Raw genomic sequence first — 24,919 nt, forward strand, 5'->3', positions numbered from 1 at the left:
GGGAAACCGGGCCCTGAATCGTTAAAATTCAAACGATACCCAACCCTACTTGTGTACGATTTCTCCCCAAATCCAATCATTTCAGGGTTCTGGGATCCAATACTTGGACATTCCCAATCTGGCAACACTGCGTCTCAGGTATGAGTGTGTGTTTCGCTGCGTCTCAGGAATGAGTGTGTGTTTCGCTGCGTCTCAGGTATGAGTGTGTGTTTCGCTGTGTCTCAGGTATGAGTGTGTGTTTCGCTGCGTCTCAGGTATGAGTGTGTGTTTCGCTGCGTCTCAGGTATGAGTGTGTGTTTCGCTGCGTCTCAGGTATGAGTGTGTGTTTCGCTGTGTCTCAGGTATGAGTGTGTGTTTCACTGCGTCTCAGGTATGAGTGTGTGTTTCACTGCGTCTCAGGTATGAGTGTGTGTTTCGCTGTGTCTCAGGTATGAGTGTGTGTTTCGCTGCGTCTCAGGTATGAGTATGTGTTTCGCTGACGGATGGAGCGGATCCTCAACCGATACACCTTAATGATGAACGTGTGTTCGACAGCAGAGGCTGGAAATATTTAGTGATCTGCACACGATCAGTCTCTTATCTCCATTAGCGCCGACACACGCCGAGACGAGAGCGAGAACAAACGAGCGCAGAGAAAGACAAACGCACACGGGTTCAGGAGAACAATGACGAGTCTGGCCTCGCGACGCCATCATCATTAGTAATAACACGAGCCGAGAGCAGCGAGAGAGAGGGGGATGAAGTAAATAACAGGAGGAGTGATGAACAGATGAGACCGGGAGAGAAACACCGGGATACGGGTCAGCTTGATGGATGCGGGAGTCTCGGGATTCTCTTTGTCTTATCCGTCGCGAACACAATGTGGGTTTGTGGGATAATTCAGAGACGTGAGGGTGGACGTGTGTTCCCGGGGCTATTGTTCATTCTGTGTGATTCAAAGGTGATGATTAAAACATTTTCCACCCTCTGTTTGTCAGAGCAGAGGTTTAGTCCTACAGAATGTGTGTCTAGAAAGGAGGATGGTCATTTATCCACAAGGGGAACGTTTCTATTCCTGGTTAAGGCCACTGCGCATCTTAAAAATAGAGTTCAGGAGACAATGAAGGGCTGGAAAAGGGGATAAAGGACATGGATAGATTCTCTCTAAGAGTAAGACTGAGTATAAGTGCACTGTGAAAAACAAAACTGTGACACACGTATTCTTTCTTTCCTCTCCACCCTCATCTATAATCAAACTATTGCTCATCAGACCCACACTAATCTCCTCGCTGCTCGTTTTCTATACGGTTTAGATGGAAAAATCCAGCATTTAATGTTGTTTATGTGTCTATGTGGTGTTTTTAATATGCTTTAAGACAAACCATGTGTAAGTTCATAAGTCGACACCAATACACAAGTATTTTCTCCTTAAAACTGCAGTGACGCTTTGAAATCGCTGGTGTTTCTGACGTCACAAACTACCTTGTAACCAATCAGATCAACGTGTGATCGTCAACCAGTGGATCTCTGAGCTGAGTGAGTGAGTGGAGGCGGGGCTCATTTGCATATTAATAGATCCGCGCATACTAAATGAGGCAAGGGTGTCGAGTTACATTCAAGATATTTTAAGACATGAAGAACTTTTTAGGATAAAAGGATTGACTACAGGGGGACTTTAGAAGAAGATGAAAGCGCTACAATGAGTCTCAAAACAGTGTCACACTCGATAGCAAGAACACAAGAACGGCCCCTTATTTGTAGCTGAAAACTTGCAAATAATGTCTAACGTCTCCAATAATGTCTAACATCTCCAATAATGTCTAACGTCTCCAATAATGTCTAACGTCTCCAATGATGTCTAACGTCTCCAATAATGTCTAACATCTCCAATAATGTCTAATGTCTCCAATAATGTCTAACATCTCCAATAATGTCTAATGACTCAAATAATGTCTATCGTCTCCAATAATGTCTAACGTCTCAAATAATGTCTAACGTCTCCAATAATGTCTAACGTCTCCAATAATGTCTAACATCTCCAATAATGTCTAATGTCTCCAATAATGTCTAATGTCTCCAATAATGTCTAACATCTCCAATAATGTCTAATGACTCAAATAATGTCTATCGTCTCCAATAATGTCTAACGTCTCAAATAATGTCTAATGTCTCAAATAATGTCTAACGTCTCCAATAATGTCTAACGTCTCAAATAATGTCTAACGTCTCAAATAATGTCTAACGTCTCCAATAATGTCTAACGTCTCAAATAATGTCTAATGTCTCCAATAATGTCTAACGTGTCCAATGTCTAATGTCTCCAATAACGTCTAACGTCTCATAATGTCTAATGTCTCCAATAATGTCTAACGTCTCCAATAATGTCAAACATGTCCAATAATGTCTAACGTCTCCAATAATGTCTAACGTCTCCAATAATGTCTAATGTCTCAAATAATGTCTAATGTCTAACGTCTCCAATAATGTCTAACGTCTCCAATAATGTCTAACGTCTCAAATAATGTCTAACTTCTCCAATAATGTCTAACGTGTCCAATAATGTCTAACGTGTCCAATAATGTCTAACGTCTCCAATAATGTCTAACGTCTCCAATAATGTCTAACGTGTCTAACCTCTTCAATAATGTCTAACGTCTCCAATAATGTCTAACGTCTCCAATAATGTCTAACATCTCCAATAATGTCTAATGTCTCAAATAATGTCTAATGTCTAACGTGTCCAATAATGTCTAATGTCTCAAATAATGTCTAATGTCTAACGTGTCCAAATAATGTCTAACGTGTCCAATAATGTCTAACGTCTCCAATAATGTCTAACATGTCCAATAATGTCTAACGTCTCAAATAATGTCTAACGTCTCCAATAATGTCTAACGTCTCCAATAATGTCTAACGTCTCAAATAATGTCTAACGTCTCCAATAATGTCTAACGTCTCCAATAATGTCTAATGTCTCCAATAACGTCTAAATAATGTCTAACGTCTCAAATAATATCTAACGTCTCAAATAATGTCTAACATCTCCAATAATGTCTAATGTCTCCAATTATGTCTAACGTCTCATATAGGGCCCTATCTTGCACCCAGCGCAAGTGACTTTGTACACCGATGCATGTATCATTCCTATTTTGCACCCGCGCAAAGCGGACTTTTCCCTCCACAGAAGCACGTCGGTTAACTAAGAAATACACTTGCGCTCCCGGGGGCGGTTCAGCGCAAAGAGGAGGCGTGTTCCGGCGCAAACGGTCCTTCTTGCTATTTTGCAGGTTTAGAAAACAATTGCGCCACTAACCAGGAAAAAATAGTTTAAAGTCAGTGGCGCGTTGCGCATGTTATTCATATGCTATTTTAAGGGCGCATGCTTGGCCATAATCAATGTAGCGTGTGCACAACGCGCACTTTGATTCTCTCATCTACACAGAAGCAGCAGTTTTCATTTTTGCAAATCATACATTATTACGATAGATAGATAGATAGATAGATAGATAGATAGATAGATAGATAGATAGATAGATAGATAAACAATTTATTATAAAAGCATACATCTAGCTTACACATTTACCCAAATTAACCGAAGTTAATTTGGGTGGGTTTCTCCATTTCAATGTAACTTCTCTCTTTTACGGCCGTGACGAGAGCGTTGCTCTCCTTGGCTGTGAACCGCTGCTGGCGCGCGCCTGGCAAATCCGCCGTTACAATAGCAATCCGCTATGGAAAAAGCGCATCTGCTCTTAAAGGGAATGTGAGATGACGCTCTGATTGGTTTATTTCACGTTACGCCCAAACCACACCTATGAATAATGAAGCTACTTCAGACCAACCCATTTTAGATTTGCGCCTGGCGCAAGAGTCATTTATCCCGCCGGGAAAATAGCAACAGCGCCGAGACCCGCCCACAAAGTTACTTGCGCTTTGCGCTTTGACACTTGCGTTTCAGATCGTTAAAATAGGGCCCATAATGTCTAACGTCTCCAATAATGTCTAACGTCTCCAATAATGTCTAACGTCTCAAATAATGTCTAATGTCTCCAATAATGTCTAATGTCTCCAATAATGTCTAACATCTCCAATAATGTCTAACATGTCCAATAATGTCTAACGTCTCCAATAATGTCTAACGTCTCAAATAATGTCTAACGTGTCCAATAATATCTAACGTCTCCAATAATGTCTAATGTGTCCAATAATGTCTAACGTCTCCAATAATGTCTAACGTGTCCAATAATGTCTAACGTCTCCAATAATGTCTAACGTGTCCAATAATGTCTAACGTCTCCAATGTCTCTAACGTGTCCAATAATGTCTAACGTGTCCAATAATGTCTAACGTGTCCAATAATGTCTAACGTCTCCAATAATGTCTAACGTGTCTAACCTCTTCAATAATGTCTAACGTCTCCAATAATGTCTAACGTCTCCAATAATGTCTAACATCTCCAATAATGTCTAATGTCTCAAATAATGTCTAATGTCTAACGTGTCCAATAATGTCTAATGTCTCAAATAATGTCTAATGTCTAACGTGTCCAATAATGTCTAACGTGTCCAATAATGTCTAACGTCTCCAATAATGTCTAACATGTCCAATAATGTCTAACGTCTCAAATAATTTCTAACGTCTCCAATAATGTCTAACGTCTCCAATAATGTCTAACGTCTCAAATAATGTCTAACGTCTCCAATAATGTCTAACGTCTCCAATAATGTCTAATGTCTCCAATAATGTCTAAATAATGTCTAACGTCTCAAATAATATCTAACGTCTCAAATAATGTCTAACATCTCCAATAATGTCTAATGTCTCCAATTATGTCTAACGTCTCATATAATGTCTAACGTCTCCAATAATGTCTAACGTCTCCAATAATGTCTAACGTGTCCAATAATGTCTAACGTCTCCAATAATGTCTAACGTGTCCAATAATGTCTAACGTCTCCAATAATGTCTAACGTCTCCAATAATGTCTAACATCTCCAATAATGTCTAACATGTCCAATAATGTCTAACGTCTCCAATAATGTCTAACGTCTCAAATAATGTCTAACGTCTCAAATAATGTCTAACGTGTCCAATAATGTCTAACGTCTCCAATAATGTCTAACGTGTCCAATAATGTCTAACGTCTCCAATAATGTCTAACGTCTCCAATGTCTCTAACGTGTCCAATAATGTCTAACGTCTCCAATAATGTCTAACGTCTCAAATAATGTCTAACGTCTACAATAATGTTTAACGTCTCCAATAATGTCTAACGTCTCAAATAATGTCTAACGTCTCAAATAATGTCTAATGTCAAACGTCTCCAATAATGTCTAACGTCTCACATGTCTAACGTCTCCAATAATGTCTAACGTCTCAAATAATGTCTAATGTCTAACGTCTCCAATAATGTCTAACGTCTCAAATAATGTCTAATGTCTAACGTCTCCAATAATGTCTAACGTCTCAAATAATGTCTAACGTCTCCAATAATGTCTAACGTTTCAAATAATGTCTAATGTCTCCAATAATGTCCAACGTCTCAAATAATGTCTAACGTGTCCAATAATGTCTAATGTCTCCAATAATGTCCAACGTCTCCAATAATGTCTAACGTGTCCAATAATTTCTAACGTCTCTAATAATGTCTAATGTCTCCAATAATGTCTAACGTCTCCAATCCAATAATGTCTAACGTCTCCAATAATGTCTAATGTCTCCAATATGTCATGCTGTGACACTTTTATCTGAATTTCGCTTGGATAATTTTCTTGATTCAAATCCCTGTTAGAAATGTAATTTACTAGAGGTTCTGGCAAAATGTTAATTGGTTCAGTCTATTTGAAATGCTCAATTAATCTGAATTAAGTATTTTAAAAAATCGGGTTGAGTGCATGATTCAATGACTCACTCATAAAAGGCCTTCACTTGTTTCATCGCTGGAAGAATCAGTGGTTTCTGAATGAATCTCTTGAATTAATGATTCGAGGACAAATGTTTCGCCACCTACTGGTGTAACGATGTAATTGATATAGTCGTTATTTCGCCACATTACTTTCAAATGGTGATTTACACTATTTTAATCACTTACGTAGACATCAGTGTTTCTATCCGAACTATAAACTTTTATCGCAGGACTTCTGTGATTATATGAATATTTGTAACAAATCCGGTGTGATTTTGTCAAATGCTTAATAGACGCAAGCGAATCGTTGTCGTTTAGGAATAATATCATGTGTGTGAGTGAATCGAGTGTGTGATCTTTTAACGATTGATCGTGGATCTCTAATCCCTGTTCTCCCGCAATGTTTCCCATCGCATCTCTCCTGTCAAATCTACAACAGACAAAATTATATATAGTTACAATTATCCATGATGGACCAAGATCAGATTAACAGGCTCAGGATTTCCAGCAATCCAAGCAAACACACGCACCTTCCGAGCTTTTCCGCAGAATCCCGACTTCTCAGATCCGGTGTTATCTTCCGCCTCCAGAGACATTAGTGTTTCTGTCGTGCGATAGCATCTACATGAGCACAGTTTCTCTCTCGGTGGAGGAGTTGAGCAGTAACTGGTGTTCTGGAGGAGGAGGCCGGCAGGCGCGCTGAGGAAAGCAGATGTGTGGGAGTTCTTTGATTTCTCTTCTGGATCGGATCATGATGAAGTCGCTGGGATTGAAGGCGAGCATCACTTCCGTACGAGAGCTTGTGGGAGTTTCGACTCAAACGAGGCTTTCTTTTCTTCCGCTTGATTGAGGTGGAGATGGAGCCCACAGACATTGTGATGGACACCACAGGAGTGTGTGTGTGTGTGTGTGTGTGTGTGTGTGTGTGATGATGACAGAGACGGCAGTAATGGAGTTTACACACAGAGAAAGCATATCGTAGTGACAGACGGCATGGTGGGAGAGTAAAAGACCTCATTCTTCTGAATTTTTTTTTTTTTTTTTTTGAAACTGCACTTTCAAAGTCTTTTCAAAAACATGAACACACTTTTCTAAAGAGCTTTTCTGTCCTGACAAGATATGATGATGATGATGATCCGGGGAAAAGAAAGCTCACCATGAGATCACATCCTTCAGGAAGAGACTGAACATTTCACTTTGAACTCATTTAACAAATTAATTTCATAACCGCCAGTTTAACACACTACTAACTAACTCAACCAGGCCCCGCCCCTTTATTCTGCGTATGAATTATTATAATGAGGAATATTGTGACGAGTTCGTTCCCGGAAGAAACTCAAGACTACAATGGAGGCGTTTCAGGAGTTCAGGAACACTGACTCTGATATAGAGAAGAACTGGAGCTTTTTCATGATCAAACAGCAACATTACACACTGAAGATGAAGATGGGAAGAAACATCATATGTGCTCTTTAAAGTACAGTCATACAAGACACTTCTGCAATGTTAAGAAAATATTGAATTTCTTTAGTAAAGTAAGGGGCGGGACATTTCCCAAACACACTCGAAGCGCTCGACCAATCACAACACACTGCTCCAGCCGACCAATCAGAGCACAGTGTGCTTTTCAGAAGGAGGGGCTTCATAGAGACAGGAAGTAAACAGAGCGTTACTGACAGACTGGGAAGAGAGGAGCCGCAACAATGGAGAATATGAGGAGAATAATCAACATTCAAGCAGGAAAACCTGTTCTAGTAGAGCCTGAGACAACATCAAGACTGTGTGAAAGGGTATAATAATAGGTCACCTTTAAGTGTCTGTTTTAGCTCATGAAACCTAGAAGTAGTTTTAAAATACTGGAAGAAAGCTTTACCATTTTCATTCACCTCTACAGTAGTCCCTTACTTTACACAACACACCAATCCTTGAACATTAGTGCTTTAAAGAGGCTTCCTCAAACACACACACACACACACACACACACACACACACAAAACACTGACTATATTATAATGAAATGTGTCAGAATACACAGGCTAATATGTTTGGGTCCCGTTTCACCCGGAATGATTGTTGTGTGTTGTGTCTTTATTCTGTGTGATCTCTGAAGAGGTCAAGGGTCAGTTCAACGGGAGTCACTCAGGTTTGAATCGTGATTCATAAGCTTTGAAATCCTGAGGAGGGCAGCAGATCATGTGGGTTTAATATCAGTCTTTCATCAGGACTGAGAGCGAAACAACAGCGTTATTAATGTTAGTGTGAGAAAGAGATGATTATTACTACAGACTCGCTCGACCCTCAGAGAGAGACACGACACACACACACACACACACACACACACACACACACACACACACACTCACACACACACACACACACACACACACACACACACACACACACACACACACACACACACAGAACATGAGCATTCTAAAGCTTTAGATCAGTATAGAAGCTTTTGTAACATTAAACACGACCGTTCAAAAGTTTGGGATCAGTACGAATTTTAATTTGAGTTTTTGGGAGAAATAAATAAAAGAAATCAATACTTTTATTCATCAAGGATTAATTAAATTGATCAAAAGTTACAGTAAAAACATTTATAATGTTTCAAAAGCTTCTATTTCAGATAAATGCTGTTATTTTGAACTTTATATTCATCAAAGAATCTTGAAATAAAAATGTAAATAACTGTTTTCAACACTGATAATAATCATAAATGTTTCTTGATCATCAAATCATCATATTAGAGTGATTTGTGAAGGATCATGTGACACTTTAGAGCGACATTTTAGAGCGTAAATGGAAACAAACTAATTTAGAGGTCTTTAGAATCGCGTGGAAAGACAGTATGTCACGTTATAAAAAGGCCCTAAAAGCGGCCAGGGCTGAGCACCTCCGCAAACTAATAGAAAACAACCAAAACAATCCAAGGTTTTTATTTAACACCGTGGCTAGACTAACAAATAAACAGACGTCACCCGAACAAAATATCCCGTTACAGTTCAGTAGTAATGATTTCATGAACTTCTTCACTGAGAAAATAGAAAGCATCAGAACCACAATTATAAACGTTCAATCTTCAATCGCGCCTTACAATTCAGCTTCAATTATCACCCCGAAAGAACAATTACAGTGCTTTACAACTATAGAACAAAAAGAGTTAAATAAACTTATCACTTCATCTAAAACAACAACATGTTTATTAGATCCTATACCAACTAAACTACTGAAAGAAGTGTTACCTGTAGTGGAAGAGCCTCTCCTCAATATTATTAACTCGTCTTTATCTTTAGGTCATGTTCCAAGAACATTTAAACTGGCAGTTATAAAACCTCTCATTAAGAAACCACAATTAGATCATAATAATCTAGCAAATTATAGACCCATTTCAAATCTTCCATTTATGTCTAAAATATTAGAAAAAGTGGTGTCCGCTCAACTGGGCTCTTTCTTGCAACAAAATGATATCTATGAAAAGTTTCAGTCTGGATTCAGACCGCATCATAGCACTGAAACTGCGCTCGTTAAAATCACAAATGATTTACTTTTAGCTTCTGACCAAGGCTGTATCTCAATACTAGTTTTACTTGATCTTAGTGCTGCGTTCGATACTATAGATCACACAATACTCTTAGATCGACTACAAAATTATACTGGTGTTCAAGGACAAGCACTAAGCTGGTTCAAATCATACCTATCTGACCGCTACCATTTTGTCTATTTAAATGGAGAAAAATCGATCATAACTCCAGTAAACTATGGAGTGCCGCAGGGATCTGTATTAGGCCCCCTGTTATTTTCAATATATATGATGCCACTTGGAAATATTATAAGGAAACATGGAATTAGTTTCCATTGTTATGCTGATGACACTCAAATATATATTTCATCACGGCCGGATGAAAACGCTACATTTTCCAAATTGACAGAGTGTGTTAAAGATATAAAAGATTGGATGACGCGTAATTTTCTTTTATTAAATCCAGACAAGACAGAGGTAATACTTATCGGTTCAAAAAACCGCCCACAAAACCTCGCACAATACAACTTTAACATCATAGGATGTCCTGTTACTTTATCCTCTACAGTAAAAGACCTGGGTGTTATACTCGATTGCAACCTGTCTTTTGAAAATCATATTTCATATGTTACAAAAACAGCCTTTTTCCACCTTAGAAACATTGCTAAGCTACGTAATATGCTATCAGTTTCTGATGCAGAAAAGTTAGTTCATGCATTCATGACCTCGAGACTGGATTACTGTAATGCTTTATTAGCTGGTTGTCCTGCATCCTCAATAAACAAGCTACAGTTAGTCCAAAATGCCGCCGCTAGAGTTCTTACGAGATCAAGAAAATATGATCATATAACACCGATTTTATCATCACTGCATTGGTTACCTATAAAGCTCCGTATTAATTATAAGGTATTGCTACTGACTTATAAAGCCCTAAACGGCTTAGCTCCAGTCTATTTAACAGATCTTCTATCGCCCTATAATCCATCGCGCTCTTTAAGATCACTAAATTCAAGGCTTTTGGTCATACCTAGGATATCCAGAACCACCAAAGGAGGGAGAGCATTTTCACATTTGGCTCCAAAACTCTGGAATAGTCTTCCTGATACTGTTCGTTGCTCAGACTCGCTCTCCCAGTTTAAAACTAGATTAAAGTCGCATCTCTTCAGCCAGGCATTCATATAATCCTACAGTTCAAACTACAATCCGGCCTCTATCCAATGCCAGAGGAGAACTGGCCCCCGACTGAGCCTGGGTTCTCCCAAGGTTTTTTTTTTCTCCATTAAGGCACCTGATGGAGTTTTAGGACACCATTAGGTCACTTGATGGAGTTTTTCGGTTCCTTGCCACTGTTGCCTTTGGCTTGCTCAGTTGGGGATATTTTGGGGATATTTAATTTAATTTGATCAATCAATAAATTCCTCTTGAAACAAACTTTGTTGTATTATTTTAATTTAATACTGTGAAGCTGCTTTGATGCAATCTGTATTGTGAAAAGCGCTATACAAATAAACTTGACTTGACTTGACTTGACACTGAAGACTGGAGTAATGATGCTGAACATTCAGCTTTGATCACAGGAATAAATTACACTTTACTATATATTCACATAGAAAACAGTCATTTTAAATTGTCATAATATTTAACAATATTACTTTTTTTTATCAAATAAATGCAGCCTTGGTGAGCAGAAGAGACTTCTTTTAAAAACATTAAAAACATTACAAACCTTAATCTTTAGACTGGTAGTGTATAAACACACGAGCGAACACATGAGTCTCAATGGAAAAGCAAACTAATAACACAAACAACGAATAGATGTAAGCAGTCGAGATAAACATAAGGGTCACACAGAATCACAGCATGCACACACACACACACACACACACTCATGCACACACACACTCATGCACACACACACTCATGCACACACACACTCATGCACACACACACACACACACACACTCATGCACACACACACTCATGCACACACACACTCATGCACACACACACTCATGCACACACACTCATGCACACACACTCATGCACACACACACTCATGCACACACACACATTCATGCACACACACACTCATGCACACACACTCATGCACACACACACTCATGCACACACACATTCATGCACACACACACTCATGCACACACACTCATGCACACACACACTCATGCACACACACACTCATGCGCACACACACACACTCATGCACACACACTCATGCACACACACACTCATGCACACACACACTCATGCACACACACACTCATGCACACACACTCATGCACACACACACTCATGCACACACACACTCATGAACACACACTCATGCACACACACACTCATGCACACACACACTCATGCACACACACACTCATGCACACACACTCATGCACACACACACACTCATGCACACACACTCTCATGCACACACACACATGCACACACACACTCATGCACACACACTCATGCACACACACACACTCATGCACACACACTCATGCACACACACACTCATGCACACACACTCATGCACACACACACACTCATGCACACACTCTCATGCACACACACTCATGCACACACACACTCATGCACACACACACTCATGCACACACACTCTCATGCACACACACTCATGCACACACACACTCATGCACACACACTCTCATGCACACACACTCATGCACACACACACTCATGCACACACACTCATGCACACACACTCTCATGCACACACACTCATGCACACACACACTCATGCACACACACACTCATGCACACACACTCATGCACACACACACTCATGCACACACACACTCATGCACACACACTCATGCACACACACACACACACACACACACTCATGCACACACACACTCATGCACACACACACTCATGCACACACACTCATGCACACACACTCATGCACACACACTCATGCACACACACACTCATGCACACACACACACTCATGCACAAACACTCTCATGCACACACACTCATGCACACACACTCATGCACACACACACTCATGCACACACACTCATGCACACACACACACTCATGCACACACACACACTCATGCACACACACTCATGCACACACACACTCATGCACACACACACTCATGCACACACACTCATGCACACACACACTCATGCACACACACTCTCATGCACACACACTCTCATGCACACACACTCATGCACACACACACACACACTCATGCACACACACACTCATGCACACACACTCTCATGCACACACACTCATGCACACACACACTCATGCACACACACTCTCATGCACACACACTCATGCACACACACACTCATGCACACACACTCATGCACACACACTCTCATGCACACACACTCATGCACACACACACTCATGCACACACACTCTCATGCACACACACTCATGCACACACACACTCATGCACACACACTCATGCACACACACACTCATGCACACACACACTCATGCACACACACTCATGCACACACACACTCATGCACACACACACACACACACACACACACACACACACACACACACACACACACTCATGCACACACACACTCATGCACACACACACACACACACACACACACACACACACACACACACTCATGCACACACACACACTCATGCACACACACTCATGCACACACACACACACACACACACACTCATGCACACACACACACAGACACACACACTCATGCACACACACACACTCATGCACACACACACACACACTCATGCACACAGACACACAGTAATAAACACACAGGTGATCTCTGATTAGAACGAGGCGAGTCCGGTGGGAAACTAGTGTGTCGCAAATAAATGTGATTATGCAGAGAACAGATGAAGGCAGATATGATGACCTTTCCAGCTCAATAAATCATGAAACAGGGATGAGACGTGGGATGAGGGCGAGGAAACACACACACTCATGTTGCATATAACCGCCAGCATATAAACACATATATTTATATGAACACGACCTTCACTCTGACCTTGACCTCGCCGCCGCTCTCAGCTCTGCAGTTAAAGGACATACGACATATTAACTGTCAAATATGTAGGCCTATTAAAAATGTAAATATATCAAAAAAAATATTCTTAAAATGGGCCATTATAGCCTACTATATATAATAAAAATAAATTAAATTAAATAATAAATTAAATTAAATAAAAATATATATAAAATAATACAATTAAATTAAATAACATAAAATTAAATAAAAGTCCTCTGTCTGACAGCAAACCGGACCAGTGTAACCTGGAGAGGAGAACATCAAACCAGCTTTAGGCAGTTTACTGCAGGTCTTCAAGACTATCATGCATATATTGTATTTTCCAGAGAAAGGCACATCCACACACACACACACACACACACACACACACACACACATCCACACACACACACACACACACACACACACACACACACACACACACACACACACACACACACACACACACACACATCCACACACACACACACACACACACACACACACACTAACCCCCTACCCCTAAACCTACACATCACACACACACTCACTCACACTACACACCTAAACACACACAGACACACACACACACACACACACAGACACACACACACACTCACTCACACTACACACCTAAACACACACAGACACACACACACACACACACACACACACACACAGACACACACACACACACACACACACACACACACAGACACACAGACACACACACAGACACACACACACACACACACACACAGACACACACACACACACACACACACACACACACACATAACGAGCTACACATAACATTGTGGTAAAATAGGCGCTAACGATCTGTGTTTTCGCGGGTGTTCGATTTTGACAATGGAGGGAAATATACAGTGTTTTCATGTAAACTTCTGACTCTGGGGAGAACGTCTCCGGTTACTATGGTAACCTCGGTTCCCTGAGAGGCGGGAACGAGACATTACGTCAACTGTGACGTATATGGGAACTCCTCCCTTCTCCATTTTGCTGAAATCTTATGGGCTAACGCCAGCTGGGGACAGCTGGCCAATTGACGCGAAGCATGCAAATACTGACAGGCTGCGGGCAGTATAAATGCATGGGTTCGTGGCAATAACGTCAGAATAACGACTGAACGCTGGCACAGCTGATCAAACAGCGACACGGCGGTTAACGTAATGTCTCGTTCCCGCCTCTCAGGGAACCGAGGTTACCATAGTAACCGGAGACGTTCCCTTTCAAGGCGGTAACTTCGACATTACGTCAACTGTGACGTATATGGGAACTGTATAAAATCACGCCGTGAGAGCAGAGAAGATAAGCCCAGACGGGGAACCCCTTGTCACATAAGCGTATACAACAGTTCCTAGCCAATAGCCGCACCGCTTAGGAATACACACATCTGATAGGCCGAGGTAGGCCAATGAGACGGCAGCTTCAACCCTATCAAAATTTGCATATCCCAAGAATTTTAACGTGAGGTCTGCACTGACAGTGACAGGGCAGGCACAACACATTAAGCACTCAAAGCATGAGAGAAAACACAGTGTCGACGGCTTCGCGGTGACAACTTGTATGAACCTAATAACCATAACAGGTTAGCTAAAGGTAGCTACTGCACTGGATCACAGTTTCACGGTACATGAGTAAACTCAACTTACCGAAAGCACTTGAGACGCTACGGACCGTACATCCAGCTTGTAAAACCTGGCGAATGTGTTCTGAGAAGACCAGCCAGCAGCAAGACATAAATCCTGGATAGACATCCCTTTAGACCAGGCCCACGAGGAGGCAACCGCCCTCGTAGAATGAGCTCTGATGTTAAGGGGACAATCCTTGCCCTGGCATTTATAAGCCAAAGCAATTGCGTCCACAATCCAGTGAGAAAGCCTCTGTTTTGAAACAGCATGTCCCTTATTACATCCACCAAAGCACACGAATAGCTGGTCCGACTGACGAAAGGCGGCCGAGCGATCCATATACATCCGCAAAGCCCTGACCGGGCACACAGCGGTCTGGGCGTCAGCGTCATCCGAGGCTGACGGTTCAGCAGATAAGGCGGGCAGGGAAACAACTTGTGCCCTGAACGGTGTATTGAGTGACTTCGGAACGTATCCCGGTCTCGGCCGGAGAGTGACGCTGCAATCGCCCGGTCCGAAACAGATGCAGTCGTCGTTCACCGAGAACGCGTGCAAGTCCCCGATGCGCTTCGCTGAGGCAAGAGCCAGGAGTAATGCCGTCTTTAAAGAGAGCTCCTTGACCGCAATCGAAGCTAGGGGCTCGAAAGGTGGTAGAGATAGGGCTCTCAAAACTAGAGCTAGGTCCCACGGCGGCACAGAGGGCGGCTGTGATGGACACAATCTCCTCGCTCCCCTGAGAAACCTGGTCACCATAGCGTGCTTACCAATCGATTGCCCGTCGACCGGGGAACGAAAAGCAGCAATAGCAGCTACATACACCTTCAGTGTTGATGGCAAACTGCCGCTATCCATTCTGTGCTGCAGAAAGCGCAAAACATCCGACACTGAACTAGTCACCGGGTCAATTTCGATGTCCTGGCACCACTTAGTAAAAACTCCCCATTTCAGAGCGTAGAGGCGTCTGGTTGAAGGCGCGCGCGCCTCCGCGAGTGTGCTCAGCACTCGAGAATGCAGAGTGTTTCGCTCCACTAAAGTCCCCGCAGCGGCCACACATGAAGGTTCCACAGCTCGGGGCTGGGGTGCCATATCGTGCCATTCGCCTGAGACAGCAGGTCCTTCCTGAGGGGGATTCGCCATGGGGGAGCCACCATTAACTCTCTCAGGTCCGCAAACCAGGGCTGATTCGGCCAGTTCGGGGCCACGAGGATCACTGACGCTCTCTCCTCTCTGATTTTGCACAACACCATAGGCAGAATCTTCACTGGAGGAAACGCGTAAAGCCTGGCTTCCGGCCAGCGCGATGTCAGAGCATCTCCCAACAGTGGGGAGTGAGATAGCGAGAAGAACGTCCGACAGTGCGTGTTCTCGCTTGTGGCAAACAGATCCACGTCCGCCCTCCCGAATCGATCCCAAATCATTTGGGCTGACCCAGGGTGAAGCCTCCACTCTCCTTGAGGAATCCCGTTCCTCGACAGCATATCTGCTCCACGGTTCAGGAGACCGGGGATGTGCGCCGCTCTTATGGAGAGGAGGTGACGGTCCGCCCACAACAGGAGACTCTCTGCCTGTTTGAACAGAGCTCTGGAGCGCACGCCGCCCTGACGATTTATGTACGAGACCACGGACGTGTTGTCGGTTCGAATCAGTACATGTTGCTGCTCCAATTTTGACCGAAATGCTTCCAGGGCTAAGGACACCGCCTCCAACTCCAAACGGTTTATGTGCCACTCTCTCTGTGACTCCGACCACAGGCCTGAGGCAGGCACGCCTAAGCACACTGCTCCCCAGCCCGAGGTTGATGCATCCGTCGAGACCACGGTGCGTTGTGTCACTATACCCAAAGGAACTCCTGGGCTGAATATGTCCGGGTTGCTCCACGGTCTCAGAGTGTTGACACAACTGTGAGTGACCGTAATGCGCTTGTGGCCTGAAGACCACGCCCTCGGCGGAACTCGGGTTCTCAGCCAGAACTGCAGCGGCCGCATATGCAGCAGACCCAGGTGGCACACTGAAGAAGCCGCCGCCATCAGTCCCAGGAGCCTCTGAAATTCTCTCAATGAAACAGACCTGCCCGGTCTGAAACGGCGCAGGGTCGAAGAGATTGTCTCTATGCGCTCTTGAGAGAGGTGGGCTCGCATCGCCACCGAGTCCAAACATACTCCCAGATAAGTTATAGTCTGACTCGGAATAAACACGCTTTTCTGCATATTCACACGCAGTCCCAGCGTATCCAGGTGGCGAAGCAGCGTTTCCACGTGACTGATTAGCACATCTCTTGAGTGGGCTAATATCAGCCAATCGTCCAGATAATTCAGGATACGCATCCCGCTCGATCTGAGGGGGGAGAGCGCTGTGTCCACACACTTTGAAAATGTTCGGGGAGCCAGGGCTAGTCCGAACGGTAGCACCGAATACTGATAAGCCATCCCTTCGAAAGCAAACCTCAGGAAGCGCCTGTGGCGCGTCGCTATTTGAATATGAAAGTAGGCGTCCTTTAGGTCCACTGAAGCGAACCAGTCCCCGGGACAAATTTGTGCCAGGATCTGTTTCAGTGTTGTCATTCTGAACGCGCGCTTGTGAAGTGCTCGGTTGATGGGTCTCAGGTCCAGTATCGGACGGAGTCCTCCATCCTTTTTTGGCACCACGAAATAACGGCTGTAGAACCCGCTCTCTTGCTCGCTCGGAGGGACCCGCTCTATCGCTCCTTTCTCGAGCAGACTGAGAACTTCCTGTCTCAGAACGGGAACGTTTTGGGGCGAGGTCAGTGACGGGATCTCGCCGATGGCTGGAGTGAGCGACGGGGCATCACGTGGCTCATCGCCTTCGCGCGTTTTTGCGTCTCAGAAAAACGCTCCATGACTGACTCCACGGCGTCACCAAAGAGGCCAGAGGGAGTGATTGGAGCGTTCAGGAGCGTCTTGCGGTCAGTGTCCTTCAGGTCAGCTAGGGTTAGCCATAGGTGCCTGTTGAGGACGACCATGAAACCCATGGAGCGGCCGATGGCTTGAGCAGATCGCTTGGTAGCCATCAGCGCGAGGTCCGTTGCCGCGCGCAGATCCCTGATGACGTCAGTGTCCACTGTGCCGTCGTCTAGGGATTGAAGTAGCTTCGCCTGGAACACCTGTAGTATCGCCATGGCGTGTAGAGCTGAAGCTGCTTCCCCCGCAGATGCGTAGGCCTTATCCGCCTGGTGGGCGGTGAACCTGCACGGCTTGGATGGCAGGCTGCGGTCCGACCCCAGTGCAGATGAAGACGGGCACAGGTGCGCGGCAACGGTCTCCTCGACGGGGGGCATGCGCACATATCCGTGGGCTTCCGCCCCGTCCACGTGCGCGAACATGGCCTGCGTGTTCGAGTGGGTGCGCGCCGATTGGGGTGCAGCCCACGCCCTCACCACGTGCTCGTGAACGTCTGGGAAGAACGGGGTACTTCTCCTCGATGCAGTCTGACGACGGCTCGACTGGAGAAACCAAGTGTCCAACTTGCTCTTGGCTGGCTCGTCCGGAGCGCTCCACTTGAGGTCCAGCTCAGAGACGGCCTTGCCGAGGACCCTGACGAGCTCATCCTGGAGGTCTGCAGGGCCCTCTTGGTCGGGGCGTTCGGATTGAGACGCCCAATCCTTTTCCGACGCCGAGAGTGACATGGAGTCGTCTTCCCCACCAGCCCCAAAGGAGACGAAGCTCGCGACGGCGTGGGGGGGGCGAAAGCTCGCATCCGCGAAGCTGACGGCATCGAAGACCTCGTCGTCGGATGGGGGAGGGCCCACCAGCGGCTCGCTGGCGGCAGTGGGCCTTATCCCCGCTGCTGATCGAGCCACTTCCCTTCTGGCTCTGAGGGCGCGCACTGGCAGCTCGGCGCAGTGAGCGCACGTTAGTGCCGCTTCAGCGTGGGCGAGGCCCAGGCAAGCGACACAGAACAGGTGAGTGTCGGGCGGGTCTAAGGGGCCCGCACATAACTGGCATGTAGTAGCCATCGGATGCATCGAAGAAAAATTACTATTAGTCCTCTAATGCAACTTCACGATGACGAATGATTTCTTAGCGTGAAAAGAGAGATTCTGACGTTATTGCCACGAACCCATGCATTTATACTGCCCGCAGCCTGTCAGTATTTGCATGCTTCGCGTCAATTGGCCAGCTGTCCCCAGCTGGCGTTAGCCCATAAGATTTCAGCAAAATGGAGAAGGGAGGAGTTCCCATATACGTCACAGTTGACGTAATGTCGAAGTTACCGCCTTGAAAGGGAACTGCAGCAGAAGAGGAGACAAGCTGCGCAGCTGCCTGGAGTGGCAGTGTGTTGAGCTCCCAGCTCCGCCTCCGTCTGCTTCTCACTCCGTTATTTACCCAGAAACATTGTTTGCTCGCTATGTAGGTTGTGATACTATAAAGTATTGATATATAATTCAAATAGAGTACGAACATAAATGTATGCTATTCTACCTGGAGTAGATATTTATGTTAAAACAATGTCAATGCTCGATGATGCATTTGGAGCTCACCTTTCTTTTCAAAAAACTGAGTGAGCAACTGCTTGCCCTCATTTGCCTTTCTCTCTTTAATCTTCTTTTCTTTTCGTTTTTGAGCCCCTGATTTTCCTTTATTAAGGAAAGACATGACTCTTCTCCTGTCTTCCTAGTCCCTATCACGGCTCACTCCAGCTCCTGTCTCATCAACTGATTCACCGACCGCAGGTCCGCAGCAGAAGCACCTGAACTGCGGGTCGTACCATTTACATTGATTCGAGAGGGGTGGTGGGGCCCTGCACAGCATGGAAATGACTTTTTTTATACCAAACCAGTGCCTAACTACAAGTTTAGTTTTGCACAGGAACTTTTTTATTTGTACATAAATGCTATACAAATGTTAGTGCATATGTATGTATAGAAAACTGACTTCTAAGGGCCCCCCCCCTGCCTCGGGCCCTGGGTACTCGGTACCCTTTACCCCCCCTTTACGACGCCCCTGCACACACACAGACACACACACACACACACAGAGACACACACGCACACACACACACACACAGACACACACACACACACACACACAGACACACACAGACACACACACACACACACACACACACACACACACACAGACACACCCACACACACACACACACACACACACACACACACACAGACAGACACAGACACACACACACACACACACACACACACAGACACACACACACACACACACACACACACACAGACACACACACACACACACACACACACACACACAGACACACACACACACACACAGACACACACACACACACACAGACACACACACACACACACACACACACACACACAGACACACACACACACACACACACACACACACACACACAGACACACACACACACACACACACAGACACACACACACACACACACACACACACACACACACACAGACACACACACACACACACACACACACACACACAGACACACACACACACACACACACACACACACACACACACACACAGACACACACACACACACACACACACACACACACACACACGGGTCATTTGTTAAGAGTGAAACGGTTTATTAGCGCTTGTCCATGATCACGTGATTTATTCTCTCTGACTCGCAGTGATTTACACCGCACACACACACACACACACACACACACACACACACACACACACCTCAGCGTGAATCTATTAGTGTGATCCATACAGCAGATCTGAAGCCCGACAGCAGAGTTACTGCACTCGCTGTATTAATCTGCACATCACGCCCATTACAGTACATGTTTACTACTGTACACTAGTGTGTCAGATGAACCGGCCTCTCCGCTGAAACCTCGACATTCACGAGTGTTCACATCAGACTGTGCAGAGAATAATTATAAATAATTCTGACCACAACTGTATATGTAAACATTAACAAATACAATATACATATGGGGGGGGTATAATAGTATAATAGTATAATGTTTCAAAATATTCTATTTCAAATAAATGCTGTTCTTTTGAACTTTATATTTGTCAAAGAGAATTGCAGCTCAACTGTTACTTATTAGAATAATATTTCACTGTTTTTACATTATTTTTGATCAAATAAATGCAGCTTTGGTGAGAAAAGCTTTATAATGCCTATACTACTTTTAATGCTGATAAATTTGATTTTTTCAAATTTTTGCACATTATGAAACTAAAAACAAAAAGCTGCATTCATCGACGACAAGAAGCGAAATAAAACTGCACTAAAGGAGAGAAGAGCAGGATCTGGTCACATCAGGAGATGAGGAACATGTTTCAGAGGCGGAGAAGATTATTATTACCACACCAGGAATAAACAGTAAGAAAGCAAACAATGATTTGATTTTAATTCGTCACGATTATCTCTCATTAGATGTTCATGTGTTCTCATGATACGGCTGGAGCGTGTTAAGGGCTTTCTGTGTGTTAGCGGATCTTTACAACAGAAGTGAATCAATCAAACTAACTTTATCTGGACAATAACTTTATTCTAGATCTGCTGTAAAGCCTAAACTCTGTTACTGTAATCTCCTATTATCACTGTAAAGCTGCTGTGAAACAGTCTGTATAAATGAAGGAGACTTGACGTGTTTGTACATGATCCCGAACTCAGAAAGAGGATTGTGCAGATAAAGAGATAAAGAGCGCTCTCTCTAGGGGACGAGAGACATTACCCGTGAGTGAAAGGCTGATAGTCCACATCACTCCCTCGTTCAGTCATGACCTCTCCCCGAGAACACGACAAACACACACAGAGAATCACGGAGAGTTGGAGATCCTCAAACACCTTCACACACGCAGAACATGTTTCCTCCTGATCTGATCAATAGAGATGGAACGATAGAGTGTGAAAATGCTTCCCTGACGCCGTGCATCTCTTCGTTATATCGGCACTTAATAATGTGGCTAATATTAATGCGTTATTCAGCCCAGACTGATCCATCCATCCATCCATCCATCTTCTACCGCTTATCCGGGGCCGGGTCGCGGGGGCAGCAGTCTAAGCAGGGATGCCCAGATTTCCCTCTCCCTAGACACTTCCTCCAGCTCTTCCGGGGGGACACCGAGGCGTTCCCAGGCCAGCCGGGAGACATAGTCTCTCCAGCGTGTCCTAGGTCTTCCCCGGGGTCTCCTCCCGGTGGGACATGCCCGGAACACCTTCCCGGGAAGGCGTCCAGGAGGCATCCGGAAAAGATGCCCGAGCCACCTCAACTGACCCCTCTCGATGTGGAGGAGCAGCGGCTCTACTCTGAGCTCCTCCCGAGTGACCGAGCTTCTCACCCTATCTCTAAGGGATCGCCCAGCCACCCTGCGGAGAAAGCTCATTTCGGCCGCTTGTATCCGGGATCTTGTCCTTTCGGTCATGACCCACAGCTCATGACCATAGGTGAGAGTAGGAACGTAGATTGACTGGTAAATCGAGAGCTTCGCCTTGCGGCTCAGCTCCTTCTTTACCACGACAGACCGGTACAGGGACCGCATTACTGCAGAAGCTGCACCGATCCGCCTGTCAATCTCCCGTTCCATCCTTCCCTCACTCGTGAACAAGACCCCAAGATACTTGAACTCCTCCACTTGAGGCAGGAGCTCTCCACCAACCTGAAGCGAGCAAGCCACCCTTTTCCGACTGAGAACCATGGCCTCGGTCTTGGAGGTGCTGATTTTCATCCCAGCCGCTTCACACTCGGCTGCAAACCGTCCCAGTGCATGCTGGAGGTCCTGGTCTGATGAGGCCAACACGACAACATCATCCGCAAAGAGCAGAGATGAAATCGTGTGGTCCCCAAACCCGACCCCCTCCGGCCCCTGGCTGCGCCTAGAAATTCTGTCCATAAAAATTATGAACAGAACCGGCGACAAAGGGCAGCCCTGCCGGAGTCCAACACGCACCGGGAACAAGTCTGACTTACTGCTGGCAATACGAACCAAGCTCCTGCTCCGGTCGTACAGGGACCGGATAGCCCTTAGCAAAGGGCCCCGGACCCCATACTCCCGGAGCACCCTCCACAGGCCGCCGCGAGGGACACAGTCGAATGCCTTCTCCAAATCCACAAAGCACATGTAGATTGGTTGGGCAAACTCCCATGAGCCCTCCAGCACCCTGTAGAGGGTATAGAGCTGGTCCAGTGTTCCACGACCGGGACGAAAACCACACTGTTCCTCCTGAATCCGAGGTTCTACTATCGGCCGGATTCTCCTCTCCAGTACCCTGGCATAGACTTTCCCAGGGAGGCTGAGAAGTGTGATCCCCCTATAGTTGGAGCACACCCTCCGATCCCCCTTCTTGAAAAGAGGGACCACCACCCCGGTCTGCCAGTCCAAAGGTACTGTCCCCAACCGCCACGCGATGTTGCAGAGGCGTGTCAGCCAAGACAGCCCCACAACATCCAGAGACTTGAGGTACTCAGGGCGGATCTCATCCACCCCCGGTGCCTTGCCACCGAGGAGTTTCTTGACTACCTCGGTGACTTCAGCTTGGGTGATGGACGAGTCCGCCTCCGAGCCCTCAGCCTCTGCTTCCTCAATGGAAGACGTGACGGCGGGATTGAGGAGATCCTCGAAGTATTCCTTCCACCGTCCGGTGATATCCCCAGTCGAGGTCAACAGCTGCCCACCTCCACTGTAAACAGCGTTGGTAGGGCACTGCTTCCCCCTCCTGAGGCGCCGGACGGTTTGCCAGAATCTCTTCGAGGCCGACCGATAGTCCTTCTCCATGGCCTCACCGAACTCCTCCCAGGCCCGAGTTTTTGCCTCCACAACCACCCGGGCTGCAGTCCGCTTGGCCCGTCGGTACCCATCAGCTGCCTCAGGAGTCCCACAAGCCAGCCAGGCCCGATAGGACTCCTTCTTCAGCTTGACGGCATCCCTTACTTCCGGTGTCCACCACCGGGTTCGGGGATTGCCGCCTCGACAGGCACCGGAGACCTTACGGCCACAGCTCCGAGTGGCCGCGTTGACAATGGAGGTGGAGAACATGGTCCACTCGGACTCAATATCTCCAGACTCCCTCGGGATCTGGTCGAAGCTCTGCCGGAGGTGGGAGTTGAAGATCTCTCTGACAGGAGATTCGGCCAAACGTTCCCAACAGACCCTCACAATACGTTTGGGTCTGCCGAGTCTGTCCAGCTTCCTCCCCCGCCATCGGATCCAACTCACCACCAGGTGGTGATCAGTTGACAGCTCCGCCCCTCTCTTCGCCCGAGTGTCCAAGACATACGGCCGGAGGTCGGATGAAACGACCACAAAGTCGATCATCGACCTCCGGCCTAGGGTGTCCTGGTGCCATGTGCACTGATGGACACCCTTATGCTTGAACATGGTGTTCGTTATGGACAAGCTGTAACTAGCACAGAAGTCCAATAACAGAACACCACTCGGGTTCAGATCAGGGGGGCCGTTCCTCCCAATCACGCCCCTCCAGGTGTCACTGTCGCTGCCCACGTGGGCGTTGAAGTCCCCCAGTAAAACGATGGAGTCCCCAGTCGGAGCACTTTCCAGCACCCCTCCCAGAGACTCCAAGAAGGCCGGGTACTCTGCACTGCCGTTCGGCCCGTAAGCACAAACGACAGTGAGAGACCTATCCCCGACCCGAAGGCGTAGGGAAGCGACCCTCTCGTTCACCGGGGTGAACTCCAACACATGGCGGCTGAGCTGGGGGGCTATAAGCAAACCCACACCAGCCCGCCGCCTCTCACCATGGGCAACTCCAGAGTGGTGAAGAGTCCATCCTCTCTCGAGGAGTGTGGTTCCAGAGCCCAAGCCGTGCGTAGAGGTGATCCCAACTATCTCTAGTCGGAATCTCTGAACCT

The sequence above is a fragment of the Leuciscus leuciscus genome (genome assembly GCF_965113295.1).
Source record: "Leuciscus leuciscus genome assembly, chromosome: 12".
Lineage (NCBI taxonomy): Eukaryota > Metazoa > Chordata > Actinopteri > Cypriniformes > Leuciscidae > Leuciscus > Leuciscus leuciscus.